Source organism: Phlebotomus argentipes, unplaced genomic scaffold (assembly GCF_947086385.1).
Source record: "Phlebotomus argentipes unplaced genomic scaffold, Phlebotomus argentipes genome assembly contig_2, whole genome shotgun sequence".
Lineage (NCBI taxonomy): Eukaryota > Metazoa > Arthropoda > Insecta > Diptera > Psychodidae > Phlebotomus > Phlebotomus argentipes.
Genome location: NW_026776162.1, coordinates 9,245,963 through 9,269,162, shown reverse-complemented (window position 1 = coordinate 9,269,162; position 23,200 = coordinate 9,245,963).

Sequence of the window (23,200 nt, the reverse complement as noted above, 5' to 3'; positions counted from 1 at the left end):
AAATATGAAGATGATATATTCTGAGAATATTTGAATGCGATATCGAATTAAATCCATCTTCAAAGTGCCAAGAAAATTAATTCATTTTCCCTGGGTTTTCCTGGGGCAGCACTTTGACACACATACAGTAGCGAATAGTGAATAATTCGATATTTCTTTCAATTTTTCAGACATGTACCTTAAGACAGAAAATGTTTAGAATTTTATGATCTCTCAAATGGCGTTGAGACCATGGCGATATCTCAATTTGGGGCCAAGATATTGCAAAATGCAGAGAAATGTGCGAAAAAGCCAGTGAAAATGTTATTAAGACACTGCATAATTTGCTCTAAATCCGTGTTTTAATCATAATATTGGCTAGGATAATTACATTAAATCATGAGTTTGGAATGTCTAGAAGACATCTACATCATAGGCCGCCTTGACTTAGACTTGAAAATTTGCTTTTTCTATGCTTTTCGCTACTGTTTAACGCTTTTGTGCCATTTCTTTATTTCTTAAGCGCAACCGCGGCCCAAATCCGGTCCACAGGTTTTGATGGATTGTAGAATACGAGCCCAAGTTGATCGTTCAAGGACACTTTTGTAGGTGTTACAATTACAGAATTTTGCTTTTAGAATGTATGATTTTTAGACAATTTCTTATTACAGGGTTCAGAAAATCATTAATTTCTTATTGATGCATTGCAAGAAAATGTGCCAAATTGCGTTTAGATATTCTCTAGCGTCCAAGCAATTCATAATGTTGCATTTTATGCCCATGCCATGCCGTTAAATCCAGCCAGTGTTGTGCCTTTACATGGTAAAAAATACCTCTTTACATTTTACACGTAAAGAATGTGTAAAAAATGTAAAATGTAAAGTGAAATGTAAAATACTTCTTGTCAAATACGCCGAGAAGTCGCAAAATTGTAAAGAAACAGTGAAAAACTCAGGAAAATCTGCAAATTGTTGGCATAAATTGAGTAAGGTAAGTTAATAATTCAACAACTGATATTCCAATACATTTGTTTGATGGAATATCGAAGTTTTTTTTCACTTATTTTACAAGAAAATTTGCTAACTGAACGTGTATTTTTTTGTATTCTTTTCGACGTGCTTCTGCTGCCGATTAACCATCGAGGAAAACACCCAAGCAAGGAAGAAGAATGTCCATTCAGCAATGGACAGGCCTATAGAATGTCGGATTGCATTTTATAAACTTCATTCTTTGGATTTTGGGCAAGTGAAGACGATTTTCATGCCGATTGCCGAACATTTCGTTGTTTTTTTTGGCGAAAAAAACCACTTTAAGCACACTTGAGTCTTCGGACAAGCACTTCGGACATCCCAGGAACCCCATAGACACCCGCAGGATATGCTTCGATGCTCAATTCCTAACTAAAAACGTCTCTTTAGAGATCATGCTAGATTATCCAGCATTGTAGCTATTATTGCTCAAAAACATACTTCGAAAGAGGAGAATTCTTGAATATCGGTTGGAAGAAATGATAGTTTTACTCAGAAGAATTGCCTCATCTTCAGGACTCAATTCCAGTATCAATTTCTCTCCTTTTTTTCCACCGTTATTAGGTTTATGTGTTGCGGAAACCAATGGAGAGGAAATTGCTTTTCGACTGCCTCATCAAGCACAGACACACAGCATGGGAAATCCACCGTGTGGGATATAAAAGTGGTGGAGAAAGTCTGGGGCGGGGGGGAGGAAAAGTAATTTTCATGAGTGCGCGCCGTGGAATGTGAGGCGTGTGAAATTAAAAGTTTTCCCCGCCAAACTGCGAAAATCCCATTAAAATTCAATTCATAAGCGATTTTTATGCGCACAAAAAGCTCATGCCAGTTTCAATTAAAACCCTCCACAATGGCCCATAGTGAAGATGCCTTTGAGTGGCAACTGTTGCCCAGCACTGGGCATTTGCATATGTTGGCCAGATGGAAATTGGCAGGTCGATGATTTAAGCGGGACGCACTTCCGCGCCAGTCTCTCGGCGCGAATCCTGTCAGCGATAATCCGCGTGGATTTGCCTTGTTTGTCCAAATGTCGACGCTCTCTCTATGCATGGCATTTCGCTCTGTGCCAATTGAAATTGAAATGGTCGCAGAATGCATCTATGAAATGGACATTAGACCGTGATTAATGAGACTTGTTCCGGGTGAATTCGCATTTAATACACTTGCAATGCAGCCGCGCTTTTCTCTATTTCGCATTTTGCTATGCAATATTTCCCAGTGACGCGACTTTGCCACCACTGACAATGCGATATGTAATGTGGAACTACATATATTGATAGAATAACAAAGGCTTTTCCACGATTTTCATGTGCTGTAGCATATTAATTCTAAGCTTTCGGGATTTTTCTAAAATGTCTCTAGTTGATTTTTTTTACCTTTTTGGACAAAAAGGTGATCAAAGAGTATTTAAAATATCGGTTTTGGAAATTGATATTTTCAGTTTTTTAAATTTCAATTAATAATGGATGAAATCCAGGGGATTGCAAGAAGTCGATTTTGTATGGGAATCGATGAAACTTTTAGGTTATGTTTTCAACGGCCATTCTTGTCATATTTTGGACAATTTGCCTTTGCAGTGCAAATTTCTTTGCAACATTTTTGTACAATTAGTCCATCAAATCCTATCCGAGTCACTAAAATGAACAACTAGAGAAGATTGGCTTTCTTTTAAATACGATCAATTGCCTCAAAGTGTTGCAAATTATACAAAATGTCGACATGAAAATCTCTGCTGCAGAATGTCGCTCTTCAATAGCACTTATCGTGTATTCAATATAAAATTAAGACCAACATTTGATCCAGAGAAAAATTGAGAAAAGTAGATTTTCTTCCCGGAACCGCGAACAGTGACGTAGTCAAGCATATCGACGGGTGAATGGAAAACTATGAAAAGTCGATTTATCATAGTTTTCGTTTTATGAATTTTTGAAAAGTCTTTTATTTGTTCTTTCTGTACAAGAATTTTAAGATTTGTATCTTATGAGACAATAGAAAAAAATCTTATTTATCTAAAAAGCACAAATGGAAAAAAATTGTCATGTTTTGCGAATGAAAAGTCGAATTTTCATTGTTTACGCTGAACAATTTTTCCCAAGAAAAAAGTCTCAAAAATTGCAGTCAAATGCATAAAACGTCTTTTTTGGAAAATATTTGTAGATTTTCAGAATTATCCTAAAATGTTTTTCTGGACTTTAAATGAATATTTCTCAGATCTTTTAAATTTTTTCACTTGAAAACATTAAGAAAAAGTTCAATTGAAGTATGAAAATTTGATTTTTTGTATAAAATCGACTCAAAAACCATTAAAAATCGACTTTGAAAAGTAATATTTTCAGATTTTCTATTAATTTTGCCACATTTTAGTGAAAAATTTCAATAAATACCAATAAAACATTTACAAAATAAAAAATACAGAAAAATATTTTCACTTTAACGAACGATTTGAAGGCATTTTGAGTATTTTGAAGTAAATTTGGCAAATTTCGCAGCTGTTTTAATACAAAATTTTGAACTCGCTTTGCTGAAAAATGGCGATTTTGACTTTTTATAGTTTTCCAGGCACCCGTCGATATGCTCGAGCGTTTTTTATGACACATTTTGTGCAGGGAAATCCAAAATTCTTGTGTTTTAAAGCTTTTAGTGCTAATAAATAAATATTTTCGGGTGTTTTTTGTCTTCAATGACACTGAAAACCATGAAAAATTGGAAAAAAAATTTTTCTCAAAAAATAATCGATTGTGGACTTGCCGATAACATCCAGGAATCGAGTTTCTAGCACCACATTTGAACTTCTTGCAATCCCTTGATGACATCAGATAAAAAAAATTCATAAAATATTTACTATAGAGAAATATTAGAACATTAATAACCGCATTAGAATATGTTTTGAGGACTTTGAGGTAAATTTGTCAAATTTTTAACTCGATATTATCGCTAAATTTGCAATTTCCTCTCTTGAAAGCATTGACAATGGTTTAAAAAAGGATATATTGCTGACATTTTTGCTGAAAAAGGAAGAAACAATTTTCTGATGGTTTCAACTGGCAAAATTGCATTTTAACAGACTTAATTCAAGATCAAGCAAAATTCAAGAACACTTTAGATGAATTTATTTGCTGTCGTTCGGCACGAAAGGATGACTTGAAGCGACTTCAAGCCTTGAACTGAGCCATTTGTGAGGAGAAATTGTGTACTGGGAATATTTTGAGGAGGAAAAGCCAGAGAGTTGGAAAGTTCCGGCATGGAAAATATAAGGAAAGGATAAATTTTGGGGGAGTTGGCAGAAGCCAGAGTGTGAGTCGGAGAGTGGATAACATTTTGGAAATTAAATTTATTTTAAACTTTCATACACCACTTACCAAGTTGATACAATCTAACCTTTTGATAGGAGAGAAAAGGCTCTCTTCTCTCACTGCAAAACACCACACAGAGTTTGGAATTTATGAAAATTACCAACACTGCCAAGTAACAAGATCACGTCTGGTATTACAAAACTTTTTAATGCCACTTCTTCGCCTCCCCCTTTTTTTGCCCCCTTGCATTGCAAGGACGCAAGGAAAAAAGCACGCGGGATTCTTTTGTCAAATTACTGGGCGATGCCTGGAGATGTTTCTTCTTAACGCGCGCTGGGATCTTTGGAGACTCTTCACGCGGGCGATGAGAGCTTATATAGTTCTGGCAAAAGACACTCTCGCGGCTTTGCAGAAATGAGGCGAACAATCGCCCAGGATTACTGTGGCAAATGAAGTGTATTTGAGCGCCAAAGCAATTTTGCGCGATGGCAAAATTCAAATCCACCCCCCCAGAAAAGTGGCTCTGCAAGTACACTCAATTCGCCATCAGGCGTCTCGAGAGAGTCTCAAGGTGTTGCCAGCGATTTTCTCCCCATGGAAATGGCTAAAACATCATGATGGATGAAACGGTGACAGCATGAAAAATGCGGCCATTTAGCGTGGGAAAGCATAGACGACAAACTAAACAAAGACACTCCTAATTGAGGGCCAAATTAACACATCATTCGCTGAGGGGGTGGATTTTTCACCACGCGCGCGTCCCCTTAATTTAATCCACCCTCAGCGCGGCATCGAGGCAATTGGGTGCAATTGAGAATCTTGCCAGAGTCCTTGCGGTGGAGAAAACACACACCTGAGTCTCCTCATGTCTTCGCCAAAGCGATTGTGCCGCAGGATAATAGAATTTTCCTCTGGGATTTTTTCCCTCGTCGTGTGAACAAATGGGAGACAATTTGTGGGGAGGATTTACGAAAGCGCCGGTAGTTGAAATGGACAAAATTATTAAAATCAAATATGTCTAAGTTGCGTGTCGCTGGGCGTTGAATTGCCGGGGGTGAATTAGGCGCCCTGCTTTTATGCATTACGGCGCATTAGCATAATCCCCACCGCCAGGGATGTTCCGGGAAGGGGTGACAAACAACCCCCGCCCCGGCTGAGATTGCCGAGGAAAGCCAAGGGGGAGATAATATGACACTTCCGCAGTTTCTCTGCAAGAATCTTCAACACTTCAGACACTTCCGAACGTCTTACTATGAGCGAAATAAGCGGAAGTTTTCAACTACTCCGATTCTGAGACGCTGTTTGTTTTGTCTTCTATGGAAGAAGGGGCGGAGCTTGCGCGTGGGCGGAGCTTAAAGCATAGAAACATGCAAAATCATTTGCAACACTTCTGACTGTCTTTAAACCCATTTTCCATCGCTTTTTCCACTTCTTCAACTACTTCTAATCTAATCTAGGCTTTTTTTCCATCTCAAGACGTTTAAACTCCTCAAATGCTTAGATTTTAGATGGCAAAAAATGATTTTATTGTCCCGGGATTTTTTCATGAACAATTTCCGTCTTCAGAAAATGCTTTAAATATTCCTAATCAATTTGTGAGGTTATGAATTCAGCTTAAAAAATACTTCAAGCATGGAAATGAGTGAATACGGTGAAAATCACAATGTTTTCACTAAATAATCAGGTGGAATTTGTTATTATAGAGCAGAAACCGCGAATATAACCAAGCAAAGAGACTTTTGTCTAGGCTAAAATGACTTTTTTGAGGTTATGTTTGACTTTAAAGCTGCTTTTAAGCTGTAAATGTTCAATTCTGCTAAGAAAAGAGACAAATTCACAGCTTAAACACAAAATTGATGACTTTGAAGGTTAATAAAGAGACAGAAATTGCGGGAAATCAATTACATAACCTAAAAAAGGCGATCAAATTGATTTTTCTAGGCAAAATAATTAAGAAAATGCCTCAAATATCAAATATATTTTGCCACTTTGAGTTCCAAACACTTCATCAAAACTTGTACACCACTTTCGACCACAATATCTGCCCCTTGAGGAAAGGTGTGATGAGAATTTCCGTGAAACATCCACTATACACGAGGTATTTGTGGCCTGAGCCATCCCGACTGCCATACACTCCGGGAATAAATCACTTACACACATTGTTTCGAGAGTGAATCGAGTTCTTATGCTAATATCACGATTTATGTGGTGCGCTATTTTAACTCAAAATTTCCATAAGTTCCAATTGATTTCCATAAGGAGCTGATGTGGCCCTGGAATGAAATTCATGAGAATGCAAAATTCTAATTTATGCCTTCACTATATATCCTCCAGATATCTTTGCGTGCTGGTGGAAAAATCATCCTGAAATTGAGCATTCCACCCGGTTTTCGCCGAAGAAGGTGATGGATTTCAAATTCAAACCGAAAATAATTTCCCACGTGAAACATTTACAATGACGCAGATGGAACTTCTCAAGGCACTTTTCGCCTCTGCCTTTTCCCCGCACACACTCGACAAACACCGCGCGATGTCTGTGCAAGAATGTCCTTAACACACGTCCTCACACCCCCACAAGACGCTCTCTCACCCTCTCTCTCTGTGTGTGGATGTTTGGCTCGGGAAGGAATCTTTTTTCCTCCATATTTACATAAGTCACTGTCGCTTAATCCTCTTTGGCTCTGGGTTTCAGCCAAAAATTCATACGTGTGTGTACTTTTGTTTGAGGATTTCCCGTGGCAAAAGTGTTAAAGTTTGCTCTTACAAATTCATGGCTTTGTCTGCCAACTCAACACGGTCACACACACCGTGTCTCAATTCAGATGCCACCAGGAGATAAATGGAAAAAGGAAACAACACTGTGCAATTGTGCATAGAATCAAGAGAGGAGCTTTTAATGAGCTTTCGCCTCTTGCTGCACAGTTTTATCACTTTTCACCTCATTATCAACGTTTATTTGCACAATGAGCGGCGTGATGTGCAAATTGTCGGAAATTACAGGAGTGTCAGGGACAATTGAATCATTTTGAAGATGTCATTGCGTGTGACCACTTTTGTGCGCTCTAAATTCAGCTCCTGGGGAATTTATTCTCCCCGCAAATGCCTCCAATTGTGCGCCAGACTCAAGAATCGCACGTACAATTTATGTGGCATCGTCAAAATATCTCCTCCTGTTGAATATCATCATCCCTGGGTATATAGCTCAGGGCGCGGAGCGCAAATTCCAGTTCGTTAGGGATGGTCAGAGAGGGAGTTTATTGGGGGAATTTTCATTGACAATTCATCGTGACAGAGAAGCGTCTGTATGAACAATAAATTGCATTTCCATCCGAAGCCATTCGAGAGCTCAGAAACTCTGTTCTCACATAAGATATTCATAGGGAATTTTCATTTCAAATCAATCAAATACACTACAAGATATTTCACCACACATATTTTCACGGAACAATGAAAGTTTCTATTTGGGAATTTCTACAGTCAAAAGTTCAACACTCACCAAACCGCCACATGCAAAATTCACCTTGCAACTTTCCACCAAGACTTTTCACTCCAACACTTTCACTGACTCTTGCCAAACTGCTTCTTCACGGCTTTTTGACACACAATTCACACGCCAAGAGTGAAGTTTCTGACCACCGCAGAATAATGTCTTCTTTTTTCAACCCCAAAATAACGCCCAATTCTCATACATCCCCCCACAAGTGGAGGGTTTAAGGCTCAGCCAGCATTGCATGTGACAAGTTTATTGCCCCAAAACGGCACGGAAAGTGCGCCTGCCGAACTATTGAAGAAACTTCCGGCAGGGAAGTGTGTAATTAATTAAGCAGTTTACTTATGCAACTCCCCCACGGAGACCGAGCATCACGTGTCTCGCCCCACGTCACTCAAAAGCCTCATATACATATTTATGCTTCCGACATAAGCTGCCGACTCCCCCAGAGCACAGAGTGACCCCAGAAGCATTGCGATTTGCCTGGGAATTGAATTAGTGGACCTGACAGGACACATTGCTGGACTTCTGCTCGCCAAGGGAGCGACATTGCGCCCAGAAGTGGTGTACATCTCAGCAGAAGTCTCAAATGACTGCTTTCCTACCAAATAATCACACTTCTTTTAATTCTATGTGTTTAGTTTGACTAGTAAAATCATTCTACTGCTTTTCTAGCTATTGCAAGGAGTTCAAGACAATAAAGGTTGGACCTTCTCCTTCCCATTTGATCCCCGCTGCAGCATTAGACCGAAAGGAACTCGAGAGAGACAAGAGTTCAGGTGATGGAAGTTCGGATTACAAAACAAAGATAAGCCGAATCATGATTTCTAAGTATCATTTTAGGTATGAATGTAAAATACGAAAAAGTCTCGAATTTAATTTAATTTAAAAAATTAACAATCTGATTTTTTATAAACCTAACAAATTGGCGTGAAAATTCAATGGAAAATCTTCCACAATTCCCTCAACTTGAAACGTTCCTCGAAGGGTTTTCTGTAAAGGAATTCACTGGCTTCTTAAACAGCTTTTGAAAGTTGTCTGAAAATATTGACAATCTTAAAGATTCTCTGTGGAAAGTTGTGTACAGATTTCCGTCACAATTTCACCCCTTTGCACCTCCCAAACTTATATTGCAAGAAAGGGAGAGTCACCCTGTTCGGTGTCCGAACATCCGTCAGTGCGGTTTGCGAACATCTACAAATTCTCTCTGTGTACATAAAATGTACGCTGTGTGTCACTTCGGAGCAGTGAAAAAGAAAAAAGCAAATTAACTCCACTTAATTTTGGTTTATGTCCATTTCGCTCTGGCATTACACGCCCACCCCCTTTGCGCCCCCCCTTTTGCGTGGGGTGGGCGTTGGGGCGAAAGCTGCCCGTTTATTGTGTAGTTAAACCGACATTTTTGGTTTTTCGAATAATTAAATTGTCGTGTGTTCTCATAGTTTGCCGCTCTTCGTCTGCTGGCGCGCTTGATGAGGGCGAAAAGGGTATCACAGACACACACAGAGGGGTTTTTTCACCCCCTCTGGCCCTCACCTATCCTAAACAGCTAATGTGAATTAATTTGCGTGATATGGCACGTGAGGGAGAGTTTTGGCAAAATTAGAATTTGACCAAAAACGCCCGATTAAAAGGCACTAATTACATGCAAATTGTTGATTTTGGCAGGCATTATTGTTATTAATTTGCACACACATGATTGGATGCCAAATAATGGGGAACAAATTTAATTGCACACACACACAGACGCACTCTTCTCATTATCATAATGATCCACACATTGCCAGCCGAAGGCTTAGGTTGGGAATTTGGCCCAACAATATGAACTCCACGCAACTAATTATTCACAAAAGCAAAAGCAAAAAAAGCTTTTTCGCCCCCCCCCCGAAAATTATTTTATAACTAAAATGTACAATGCGAGAGTTGCAAAAGCAATTTACATAACACTAAACATATTCTCCGTCCGTCGTTGTTTGCATATTTAATATGGAAAATCATAATTATTAATTGGACTCTGTTTGCCGGCCAAGAGCTCACGTTGCTGGTCTTTTTGTCACTCACGCTCGGCTCTAAATTGGATTATCATACTAATTGAATGAGAGGCCTGGAAATTGACACATTTTCCCACGGTCATTAAACCCCATCAAAGCCCTTTTGTGCTCCAATTCTCATTATATTCATCGAATGTGTTCTGAATCTTTTTCTTTCTATAATGTCTAGATTAATCTTATGCTCAGTTGTGAGCTTAATTTTCACCATTCAGTTCGTGGAGAACAAGTTTTGAGCTAATCAAATGATCATGATAATTTTCAGCAAGATATTTAAAAAATAAATTTTATTTCAATATTTTCTGAATATTTAATTAGAATTTAAATATCGACGGGTGAATGGAAAACTATGAAAAGTCGATTTATCATAGTTTTCGTGTTATGAATTTTTGAAAAGTCTTTTATTTGTTTTTTCTGTACAAGAATTTTAAGATTTGTATCTTATTAGACAATAGCAAAAAAATATTATTTATCTAAAAAGCACAAATGGAAAAAAATTGTCTTGTTTTACGAATGAAAAGTCGATTTTTCATTATTTACGCTGAAGAATTTTTCCCCAAGAAAAATATCTCAAAAATTGCAATCAAACGCATAAAACGCCTTTTCTGAAAATAATTACAGATTCTCAAAAGTATTCTTAAAGGTTTTTTAGAATTTGAATGAATATTTTTCATATCTTTTTAATTTTTTTGCTTGAGAACTTTAAAAAAAAGTTCAAGTAAAGTATGAAAAATTGATTTTTTAGAAGTATTTTCGATAAAATCGACTCGAAGAGTAATAAAAAGAGACTTTGAAAAATAAAAATTTTCAGATTTTCCATTAATTTTGGCATATTTTAGTCAAAATTTCCGATAAATACCGATAAAATCAACTAAAATATTTATAAAATCATAAATTCAGAGCAATATTTACACTTTAACGGACGATTTGAAGGCTTTTTAAGATAAATTTGGCAAATTTTGCAGCGATATTGAAGCGAAATCTTGAAAACGCTCTGCTGAAAAATTGTGTTTTTGGCTTTTCATAGTTTTCGATTCACCCGTCGATATGTAAAGTAGAGAAAAAGCTTGTGAAAAGACATAAAATTCGTCACAAGCTAAATTCAAGCTCCTAAAAGAGGATTACATCGTAGTTTTTTAATCACAAGTCAAAACTTGCCTTTGGGAAGTACAATCGGAACATTTACATGCCCTTAAATTTTATACTGCTGCTCTCTGGCGACAATATATTAAGAAAATATTTAAATATTTTTAAATTTTTGAATATATTTACAGAAAATAATCAAGAAAATTCAAGAAATGTCAAAAATTTGTATGGAATAATCAAAATTTTCATAAAAATTTTATCAATTTCATCTTATTTGATTTGATTATTATTTTTTATTATGAAATTTTAATGAAAATCATGAAAAAAACAAAATAAAATTATTGTTATAATCACAAAGCGAATGGAATATAATTCTATTGTGTAGATAAATTTTGAGTGAAATCCTTCGATTCTTTTAGCTAAATTAGAGGTAAAATATTGTTCAATTTCCTCCAAGATTATTAGGCAATAGTTAAGCTTTTCAACAACTCAATTTACTGCGAAAACAGCTTGAAATGCATTTTTTCCGAATCTCTTCTAATCCCTCTTAAGTAAGGCAAAAGCACCCCTTTTTGATGTACATTTTGCATGTGAAGTTCACCAAATCACCACTCGAAAGCACTGGAGCTTTCGATCATTGTCATGATTGTCATGTTTAGCTCTGCATTGAGCTTTGAGGCACTCGTCACTCGAGCTCACAAATCTGCACTGCAATTACCAGTGACACTTCAATTGCTGACTGGCAGCTGACCAGAGCTTTCCTGCTGACAATTTCTGGGGTCTGGGCAGGATAAAGAGCCAATTTGGGCGATACTTTGCTGTCACCCCCGGAGAATGTGATATGTTAACATTTGTGGACTGAGTGAGGAAGAGATGGAGTGGATTCTACTGACATAATAAATTATCATTAAATTGCTGGCGCTTGTTAATTTTCATCCGTGGCACAGAATGGGCGTCAATTTTGTTTAAAATTCCTGCCATTACAATTCCGCCTCGTTTCCTAATTTTCAAAGTTTTATTCACCCCCACCGAGAGCTCTCCATTTCATCCCCATCGCCGCCGCACACCCCCGAGGAAATCACACTTGCCCGAGAGAGAGAGAGTGCTCATATTAAATCCTCACTTGACTTGCCATTATTTCGCACACAAAACTCCTTTTGCGCCCTTGCACAAGACTTCATCCCTCTGGCTTGGGGTCCTTGCTGGGTTTGGGGCGCACGGAACATGTGTACTGAAGTTGGTAACATGCTAACCAGAGGCATATTCGACGACACTTCCACTTCTTGATGTTTGGTGTGGCCAATTTCATGACTACACACTTTCACCCCCCAGAAAACCCCCGAGCGCCCTTTATTTATTGTTTTGAGAGGTAATTTGGAAAATTAAGAGCTTTCAATTAAAGTCTCTCCAGGGGGGTTGAAATAACACTTTAAGCTAATTTTATTGCCATTGTCATTAAATTGAGCGCACAACAAATTTAAAAGTCAACACACTCTTCTCGTGCCCACCAACTTTCCCCATTAGTTTATCGCCCCTTATTTTCGCGTGGGGTGTTTTTCCCTGATGGAAGAAGACAAGAAAATCTCTGGCCAGAGAACACGTTGTGGCGATTTTCCTGCTGAAACATCCACACGAATTCTCCATAATTAATAGCAAATATCGCCGCGTTTCTGCGAACTTCATCCAATTGGAAAATGTATTTTTAATTCATCCCCTAAAATTTCTGCTTCGCAACCAATGAATTTTTAATTGCAAAACTTCTCTATTTGTGTTATGAAAAGGCATAACTATCAAATATTAATTGAGTTAAACTTTCGGGCAGAGAGAGAGAGAGAGCTTTTCCACGTTTTCTATGGGGGAGGGTGAAAGACACCCCCAAAAAGCTCCGCATGTGAGGAAATGTGTAATTTATCAGTGGGAGAAATTGTTAATTCGGTTTATCTCTTTCCGTGTGAATTTCCCAGTCATAATACAGAGTTGGTTTTCCCAACCCCCCCCGAAAACTATATATATATGGGAAATAAATTGCAAAGTTACAGTTTTCACTATGGAATTTCTCTGCTTGAATATTCCATTGTTATTGTCCTGTGAATAGAGTTTGCGAAGCTTTGGGATTTTTCACTCTATTTCAATTGTATCTCACACAAACCATAATGATATTAAATTTACTGAAAATATATACAATATCAGTGCATTGCACAAAACTATATTCATTGTAAATGGAATTTTTCGGTGAAAATTGTTACACAAAAGCAATGCTCAGGATAAAAAGCCATCAAATTTTGGCTTTCCGGCTCAATTTGGCGAGTGATTAAAAATGATTTTCGCCACTCTGGCGTGACTTTTGCCGACCAATGTTGCGCCCGAAAAATGTCATGTGATGCCATTGAAAAGCCACTTGAACAATATAATCACTGCCACAATTTCCCAATGATTCCCAATGACGATCAAACACGACTGCGGGATATTTTTGTCGCTGAGTGTGATTTTAGTCCTGGGCAAAAACACTAATAATAGAGCATGTTTTTCCGCATGAATTGCTTTCAGTTTCCCAACCACGATTTCCCATCCAATTCATCGAATTTCGGGGTCTGTGTTTTATTCATTGAAATAAACTGCCTGCGAAATGATTCAAGTGCGGATGCTTTTGCGAAAAAGGCAAAAATCAATTGAACACAATTTTATCTATGTATGAGCGAGTGTTGTCTGAAAATCGTCCTCGTTGCCATTCACTATGAATAAAACATTGCGCCTCTGCCTGAACCTTACAGCGTCTTTTCCTCCCCACCCCCCAGCCGAAATTCTCTCTCACTCTGTGTGCTTTTAGGGGTGGCGCGCGCGCGGGAAAATTGTGCAGCGCCTTCGGGAAAAGCTCCACTGCAGAATGCATCCGCAGGACTTGCAAGGGAGTGACAGGAGCCTGAGTGGTGAAGTCGACAATAAAATTCTGATTCCATCCGCCTTACAAGCTCGTCTCCCAATTGTGGGGGAGGCAATTGAGCTCTTTTTACGACTCTGGCATTTTCCAGAGACGTGAAGCGGCGTACAAATCTTAAAATAACACGGGAAAATCAATTGATTAGGACTTTTGCCAATTTCGAGAACATGGAATTTGATAAAAATCATGATAAATGTGGCAATGTTAGCCTTGTATATTAGAAAGTTGTAGACTATTAAATAACCTTTCCAAAGAGGTATTAATCTAAGAAATCTGTCAAGAAATGTCGTTACTTTGAATGGTTTTCTGGGAAAATGCATAAAAATGACTTTTGCCACAAAAAGTCGTCATTTTCACCATCTTGTGACCATTTCAAGACTTTGGAATATTCTAGAGATTTAAAGGTGATGAAATCACCTTTCCAAATTCGTATCAACTGTGAAAATTGGATAGGAACTTTCCTAGATATGAGCAGAACATCTCAAATTGATATTTTGTGACATGTTTTCCTAATTTCCTGAAATTAAGGGTTTTTTCTTGTGTTTGTTTGCGGAAGTTACACAGAATTGAGAGCGCTTAAGATGATAAACATGGATTGCAGATGATCTTAACAGCAAACTTGACGGTATCTGAATTTCCACCCACTCGAGCGCACAAATATTTCCCGGGAAAATGTTGTGATTTGAGCAACACACACACACACGGCGTTCGGGGTGCAATCTAAAAAGCATGTAAAGAGGGGGTGTGAAGGCAAATAGGGAGAATTATATGGAGCATGTTGGCAGTTGGAGACACTCAAGTTTCCCTCGGATTTATAATCCCATCCCGTGTGTTTGTGCTCTGCATCGCCGGGAGGTGTTCCTGTAATACTGTGTTTACATACGGCATTGAAACCCGCATAAGTATCATTTATGACTATGTGCACTACACACAACCGCTGCACATTCATAAGTTATCTGCAGCCCTCCAGGAGGCGAGGAAGACCACTAATCTTGTGCGGAAGCATATTGTTTTGCGCTCAGGCCCCGAAACCTTCTGCTGAATGAGCAAAATATGGCAAAAGGTGAGCAAATTGTTTTTACCACCGCCCAGAAATACTGCCTCACACAACTTTGGGGTGCTTTCAAAGCTCCCCAGAATCACCTGCACTTCCGCTCATGCGAAAACAATTAAACGCGCCACACTTTGACCTTTAGGCTTTGTGGAACTTTCTTCGGCTGAGCTTTCTTCTGCACAGCGCTTTTGCACATAATTTCTCCTCAAGCCAAGGGGAAAATCACTCGCAAGTTGAGACCATTAATTTGCTGATTATTCAATCTTTTTTTTCGATTATTTGTGATTATTACTCAAATTTTGATTATTTCGTAGAAAATTTTGATAATTTTCTGAATATTTGATAAAAAATTCTGTATTTTATACAAATTCTGATTATTTTTTGATTATTTTCCGGAATATTTAATCAAATTTTGAATATACTTGAATAATTGTAAATATTCGGAATATTCTGATTAATTGATTGAAAATAATTTATTTTTATTCATCATTTATTTCAGAATTTCATTATTGAGATTTTTATATAATTTTACTTGGGATTTGTTCTTTTTTTTGATTATTTTATTCAAAATATGATTATTTTTTGGGAATCTACTTGAGAAAATATTCATTTGTTTCTGATTATTTAATTCAGAATTTGGTTATTTTGTTTTTTTGTGATTTTTCTCGGGAAAGTAATCTTTTCTTTGATTATGTATTCAAAATTAGATTTTTTTCTTCAATTCTACTTGGGAAAATAATAATTTTTTTGATTATTTTACTCAAATAATTAATTATTTTATTAGAGAACATTAAGTTTCCTCAAAAATCGCCTTGTGATTTGCCCCTTGCCTCACGGAAAGGGAATAAATTAACACCAGAGTTAAAGAAATAAGCTAACGAGCTTTCAAAATAAACATATATTCACAAAATGTGAAGCATATTTTTGGGATTGCGTTCGGTTTTAGTACAATTTTTACAGTTTTATATCGCCAATGAATCTAGAATCGTCATTTTTTGCTTAATTTTTGGCAAAAAAGTAGAAATTCAATGCGTTTAATCAGAGCTTTCTATCAAATTTCTCCCCCTTTGGAATGGAGTGAAACTTTATCCTTAAAACCAAGTGCATATTTGACTGAAATGACAAACACGCGCAGTGGAAAATATACTGAACAAATTTGACCCTCTGGAATTGCGTGTCCACTTCAAACACATCCACGGCGATCAATTCCCATTTTTCAGGCCAAAAGCTCACTTGCTGACTTTTGTGGAAAAATTCACCGGAAATCAGACTGGCAGGAGTGGAAATGCCAAATAGCAGCTCAACCTGACAAAAATGCTCCCATGAATTGCCAGTGATTTGGAATTGAATTGCACCCATGAGCTTTTTTAATTCACTTGGCAGGAATGGCTTAAATTGAATTTCACTCGCAACGATGTTTGTACTTTTTGTCCCCGCATTCGATGCAATATCGAGTGTTATTGAATGACTGCAACACTGGAGCAACATTTATTGCATTTTCCCTCCACTATCATTACCAGAGTTGTCGCTTGCATGCATTTTTGGGGGGGTGGCGGCGGTGGTAATTATTGTGCATTTCATCGAAAATGACACCCTCAAAGGCCGAGCTTTTTGTCGCGCACACTCACGATTCTCGAGTGCGCCGAAGAATATTCCCAGCCAAACACGGAGTTGTGAAGCATTTCTGCCATACTTTGGACTTGTGGCATGGCGAGAATGAAGTATGCGGAGTTTTCGGTTGGCGAAGGGAAAGTGAGGGAGAAACTGCATTTTAGAGACCACCAGCGGAAGGCATGGCTGCACATATTTTCCACCATATTTTCCATGTTCGTGTTTGGAATTTCAATTCCAACATGTGTGTGTGTGTCTGTGTATGCTTGAAAAATTTGTTTGCATAACTAGCGAACTCCCACTGCAACATATTATTCACAATTTTCGGTTTGGGGTGGAATTTTCCACCCCGCGCGCACAGAATTAGTCGCGCTGTGCAAAGTTTACTGACTTCAATCCCTCAAGCACACAATATCGGCTCAGCCAAGAGGTGGATTTCTCCGTGGCTTCTCGGCGGAAGATGATGAGAGATATACAGTGAATTAATTCACAGGCAGGCAAGGATTCTGTCTCAGACTGTCGAGGGGTCAATAAATCAAATATCTCTCAGAATTTCATCGTCAAACGCAATTTTCACGCTCATAAAGTGCATTTTGCTCCTCCAATTATACGTTTTTCTAGTCCAACAACATTCTTCTGACCGATAGATGTCTCTACTGGTGGTGTACTGGCGTTTGACAGCTGTCATCTGGCCACGTTGGCCAGTTGACAAGTGCTTTGGAGGATCTTTTTAGCTTGATTGCGAATTAAAAACGAACAAATTAACCTTTTTTGACGCTATTCACGCCAAATGAAAGCTTTTTTAATTGTCTCTGCGCGCTTTGAAGCACAAATCCGGCCACGGAGGCCACAAAGTGCTTTCTAAAGTGCTAGAAGACAAAGTTTTGTGTGACAATTCGAAAAATTTGATCGACGAACAACAATTTGAGCGCAAATTGAGTTTAAACAGATTGAAAAATGACAGTAAAAATTAATTTTAAAGCAATTTAGACACTCTGAATTAATTTATTAACCTGGAAAAATTATTTAAAAATAATTTTCACCCCCTGAAATGGTGTCATTCGCCTAACAGAGTGATTTTCTGTGGTACACAATTAAATACGCGTGTTAGTCAGTAATAATACACCGCAGATTTATTTGAAAATGTCGAAATTTAATTTATTGTCGCTTGAAATTTTGATACTTGTGGCGTGGAACAGTGGTTGAATTGTAAGCTTTCCGGCACAATATTTCCATGGGAGGCCGAATTTGCATGGTGTAATTAATTGTTGATGATTTTCCAAATGACTGGCAACTATTTTATGCATAGCCGAGTTAACATCTCTCATTGGCACAGATGAGGAGCCAAGGGGGAGATAATATGACACTTCCACAGTTTCTCTGCAGAATCTTCAACACTTTAGACACTTCTGAACATATTTTAACTGCTTTTTCCACTCCTTCCACTGTTTCTTACGTCAATTTCTGACTTTTATCACAATCTAAACCAGATTTTTCCGCCTCAAAAGGTTAAAGCTCTTCAAATACTTAGATTTCAGATTAAAAGAAACAGATTTTAATAACTTCCTAATGAAATTTCAATCGTCATTTCTTAGTTTTGCCTTCGGGAAATGCTTAGAAAAATTCTGGACTAAAGTGTGAAATTATGAATCCGATTTAAAAATCCTTTTTCCCTCAATTTTAATCCTTTCAAAGTGCAAAAATTAGTAAATTTGGTAATTAACTCAATTGTATAATTAAAAATTGAGGGTGAATTTGACAGTTTAAAGCACAAACAATAGAAATAACAAAGCAAAGAAGCGTTTTTCTAGACTCAAGTTATATTTTTGAGGTTTATAATTGACTTCTAAGCTATGTTATTTTAAACACAAATGCTTCAATCAAAGCAAGAAAAAGTGAAACATTTCCAGAGGACTGAGTGTTGAAAATGGTCAAAATCAGAATCAACAGAACCTCATCGATTCTTAACTTGTTGACATGATTACAATTTTGAAAGTTTCGTGAGTCTTGAGTCAAAATCAGGGAAATGCTTTCGGAACGCAGGCAGAAACGTCATTTTGTTGTTTTGATTTGGGCCGAGTTGAGGTATTTGAGGCAGAAAATGATAAAAATGCTCAACAAACTTAACTTTTACCCCAAAGAATCATCATAGGGTGTCTGCCCACGCCTTAAGAAGGCTAAAAATTACACCCTCAGGCGACAAATATGTGAATAATGTGCATTATTAACGTACAAATGTTCTCTTGCGGTTATACGAGAAGTGCCAGGAGCAGAATGAGACTTCTGCGAGTGATCTTGAGTTGCCCCACGAGATGGGGATCGACTTCCTCCCCTTTGCAAAAATTTCTCCATCCATTTTTTTGTCTAACCAATTGCTCATCTTCTGATTACACTTGGATTTGTCTTATATGTTCACATGTTCAATTCATTGATTCATGAGACTTAAGCACTAAGCAAAGGGCGAAGAATTTGGGAATTCCATCCAATTAAGAAGAAAGAAACCTTAAAAACTCAAAATGTTAATGGCAAGGATTATGCATGACATAATAAAATTTGGATTATCGTTGCCTCGACACTGCAAATAGGGATTCTCAGGGACTAGTTAGGAATAATGTGGTGTTGAGAAATTTATACTTTGTCGAATGCGTCAAAGAAATCAATTTACCACAAACGCGTTCAAATGAAAGGCACATCAACAAATTCGCGGGATTGTAGAGTTAGATTTGACATTTTTAAACTCTATTATGGTTGTCTTTTTCGGAGGAAAAATAGTTAAAATGCAATAAATGGGTGGCGAAAATGACGAATAGTACATTTATAAAATAAAATCACTATTTTCTATCTGAATAGCCACTAAATTTTTACATTCTCCGTCTCTGAGCCTCTATAATAAGGAAAATTATCAATATAATATTAAGAACAATTAAAATAATTATTCTATTATCCATTTTCGATGCCATCGATGGCAATTTGATACTCTAATTGAAGTAAAATCTTAAAATTGAGACATTGAGCAATCGTGTTGACATGAGAACATCGCGGGTTGATTGATTTTGAGCCAATTTTGACTCGGTTTCTGACTGATTTTTACTCAAGACTCGCAAATTTCTCAAAATCAGTCAATTTCTACTGATTCTGATTTTGACGAATTTCAAGACTCAGTTTAAATACAAATTTGTTGACTTTGAGGCTTATTTGATCACTAAAAACTGTTTTAAAACCTATAAAGGTCAATTCCTAACACTGCCTCAGAAGCTGTACACCACTTGCCACCACAATATCTGCCCCTTGCGATGAGCTACAGTATAAATTGGGCGAAATGCTGTGTGAGCTGCAATTACATGTGATGAACGCGTGTGTGTTGGAAAAATAAATTGCGGCCAATGTTGGAAAAGGCTGGAGCTTTTGGCCAAATCAATCACTCGACCAGAATGACCTGCTATTTTATTGCAATTAGCACGCTCCTGTAATTCAAATGATAAATAATAATCATCATCTTGCTGATATGGTGGGACAGTTGCAGTGCAATTCACTGCACATTTTCGTCATTGGCTGTGAATTTTCATTATATATTTGGATTTTAAACAGTCACTCGATGGAAATATTCATCACGTCGTGCACGCGCGCGCGTGTGTGTGTGAATAATTTCCCGTGAAAGCTTTTTGGCTTTTGGGGAGTGGATGAAAATGTGCTTTCGCCCATTTGAGGGACAATTCGATTCGCGCGCGTAACACGAAAAGTCAGTTTTCGATGCAGTTTTCGCCAGTGTGTGTGGGAAAATTCAATGAAAAGGCTTTGCGCGTCCAGAAAAGAAATCGCATTCATCGATTTCCCAGCGTGGAAATGCAATTAAAAGTTCTTTTTTAGCAGCAGCAGCAGGGGGAGAAAAAGGGTGAGAAAAATAACAATCGCACCCCCCATGAATCATTGTGCGAATAACATTACAGGACGATGGAGATTAAATTGAAAAGTTCCTCGCTCTTCCAAGTGTGCACAGAGTTTGAGAGAAGGATGAAAATCCTCCTATGGAATTGAATTAAAATAGCTTCTCACCCTCGGACAATGAGAGACTCTCTTTGGGGATATAATATTGGATTGAGACACACTTTCCATCAATCCCTTTGTCTTCGACCCAACACGAGAGCATCCCCTTGAATTATCATATCACACAGCCATTCCGCTGTGATGACATCGATGGCGAAGGGATGAGATTTCCTCCACTTTTAGCACTAAATCAGCCCCTCGAGAAGGTGTGGAAATTCCAGGACGTGAAATGAGGCAAATGGCATTCGTAAAAATCCAATTTTTCCAACCCCTAAAAGAAAAGAAAAAACTCAATGCGTGCGAGGGCGAGAAAACAAAAGTGGCAGATTGTATTTCCTGTTTTATGTAAACTACCTTACAAATCAAAACAAATCCCTCAAATCTTAAAATTGCCACCAATACGCACAATGCCTTCCAGGGGCGTCAGCAGGAAATTGAACACACTTCAGGACTAAAGTTTCCCCGAAAAACAACCCCGTGACGACGGTGAAAAGAAGCGCACTGACTTGAAATGTTCCAAGCCTAACAATATCACGTGAGGTGTAAGAGAATTTCCCCTAAATAGGCTCTCGTGTGGCGAAGAAAAAAAGCAGCAGAAAAATATATTTTCCGACATTCAACATTTTTTACGATTGGGTTAGATTTGGAGAAATATGCTCTGGCTTCTCTTTTATGTTTGCCATTCTTGTGCTACTCAGCGCGCGATTTCCTCCTGTGGTAATTTAGGATATTTTGGTCCTTTGGCACAACAACCACCCTCGCCAGAAAGGGACGCACACGAGAGTCACAAAACAACACGTGAGCGAGAAATTGGTGAAATTGAAGGTGTGCGCAAGATAAAATGAAGACACTAAAATTGGAAATTTCCTCCAAAAACCAATCTATCGAAATGGTTACCAATTTACGAAAGCTCAACCCTTTCTGTCAATGATTTTCCTCACTCTCTCTCGTTTGTCCAATTCTAGAGTTTGAAAACCTCTGAATTCCGAACACTTTTCCCCACTAATAGATGAACAATGTTCCACTATATTTACATTAAATTACACGATGTCATTCAATTATAAATTGACAGGAAATTCGCTGTCCTGGAAGTGAATTGATGGAAATTTGCGGGTGAAACTCAACTTTATTGTCCACTGTGAATTTTGCAGGTAACATAGTTACATTAAATTGATTATGCATTGGTAATTTTGCAATATTCCAGGAACAATTTCCACTAGTTTTTCCACCCTTTCACGCTCTTGCATCTCTTTATTAATATATTTCACCCACAATTTGAGAACTATTGATTATTAGCAATATTTGATGAATTGTTAAGATTTCAGGGTAAAAAATGCATTATTTAGGTGAATTTGTTGCGCTATCTTCGAAAGTTCTTAACCAATTTTCACAGTTGATACGAATTTGGAAAGGTGATTTCATCGCCTGTAAATCTCTAGAATATTCTAAAGTCGTAAAATGGTCACAAGATGGTGAAAATGACGACTTTTTCAAAGCAACGACATTTCTTGACAGATTTCTTAGAATAATGCTTCTTCGAAAAGGCGATTTAAGGGTTGTAAAAATGATTTTAAAGACACAAAGCTGAGAGCTTTCAAGGCAAATAGTTGGCATGCAACTTTCTTGTGAGCTTTCACATTTTCTTTTGCGTACAAAATTGTGTGTGTTTTCATGGGAAAATAAAGTATTTTTTTCTTCTTCTTCTCGTGTAAAATTTAAGGCGAGGAAATTCTATCAAAATCCGCTTAAAAGTTTTACTCTCCATCGGAAAGAGAGAGAGAAAAAAGCCCTGGCAAAGGGATATTTCGACAGCACACATAACAAGGAGTTATCGTGTGTTTTATTTCCACTTCTAGAGCATCACTTTCGGTGTGAGGCGCATTAATACAAGCGAAAAAATAACTCAAGAAAGTATCTCTGTCAGTCTCACCAGGGGAATTTCTCTGTGTTCACTCTCCAATCACCCCCGGATTAGGGGGTCTTTTGTGATTTGTACTCAAAAGTGAAAAAAAGAGAGAAGAATCGAGGGGCGCCAAGAGGAGCAGAATCCAATTTTTTACACGCTTATCGTAAAAATCATGTCACATAAATAATGCAATAAAAACACTTTTGTTGAGAAATATAAATAATATTGTATACAAATGTCTGATTGCTTCAGCAAATCGACATTTTATCTCAGGTCCCTCTTTCCAATTCCCCCCAAAAGTTCCACCCTCTCTTGTCTCGTGCGTACGGCCTGCGATTTCCACCCTCATCGCATTTTCCCATCACTTTTCCCTCCCTGTCGATGAGAGACAATTTTCCACGAGCGAATACTTTTTTTTCTTCTTCTCCTCCAGCAGCGATAAGAAGCAGATTTCATTCAGCACCCATACAACACCTTCTGCGACACTTTTCGTGTATTTATTTTCCAATGAAATTCAATGGGGAAATTGGAGCGAGACATATAGCCAGAGGGTGTGGGACTCTTGCCAACTTTCACCCCCCCCCCCCCCCGAAAATCTTGTGCTGTGTCGTGTTCACGAATTCCCCTGTTGATGGTGCACTTCATGGGAGAGGAATTGAATGTTTTATTATTTATTTACAATCTCATTGGCAATGCATAACTTTCTGTCTTCTTTCTGCACAG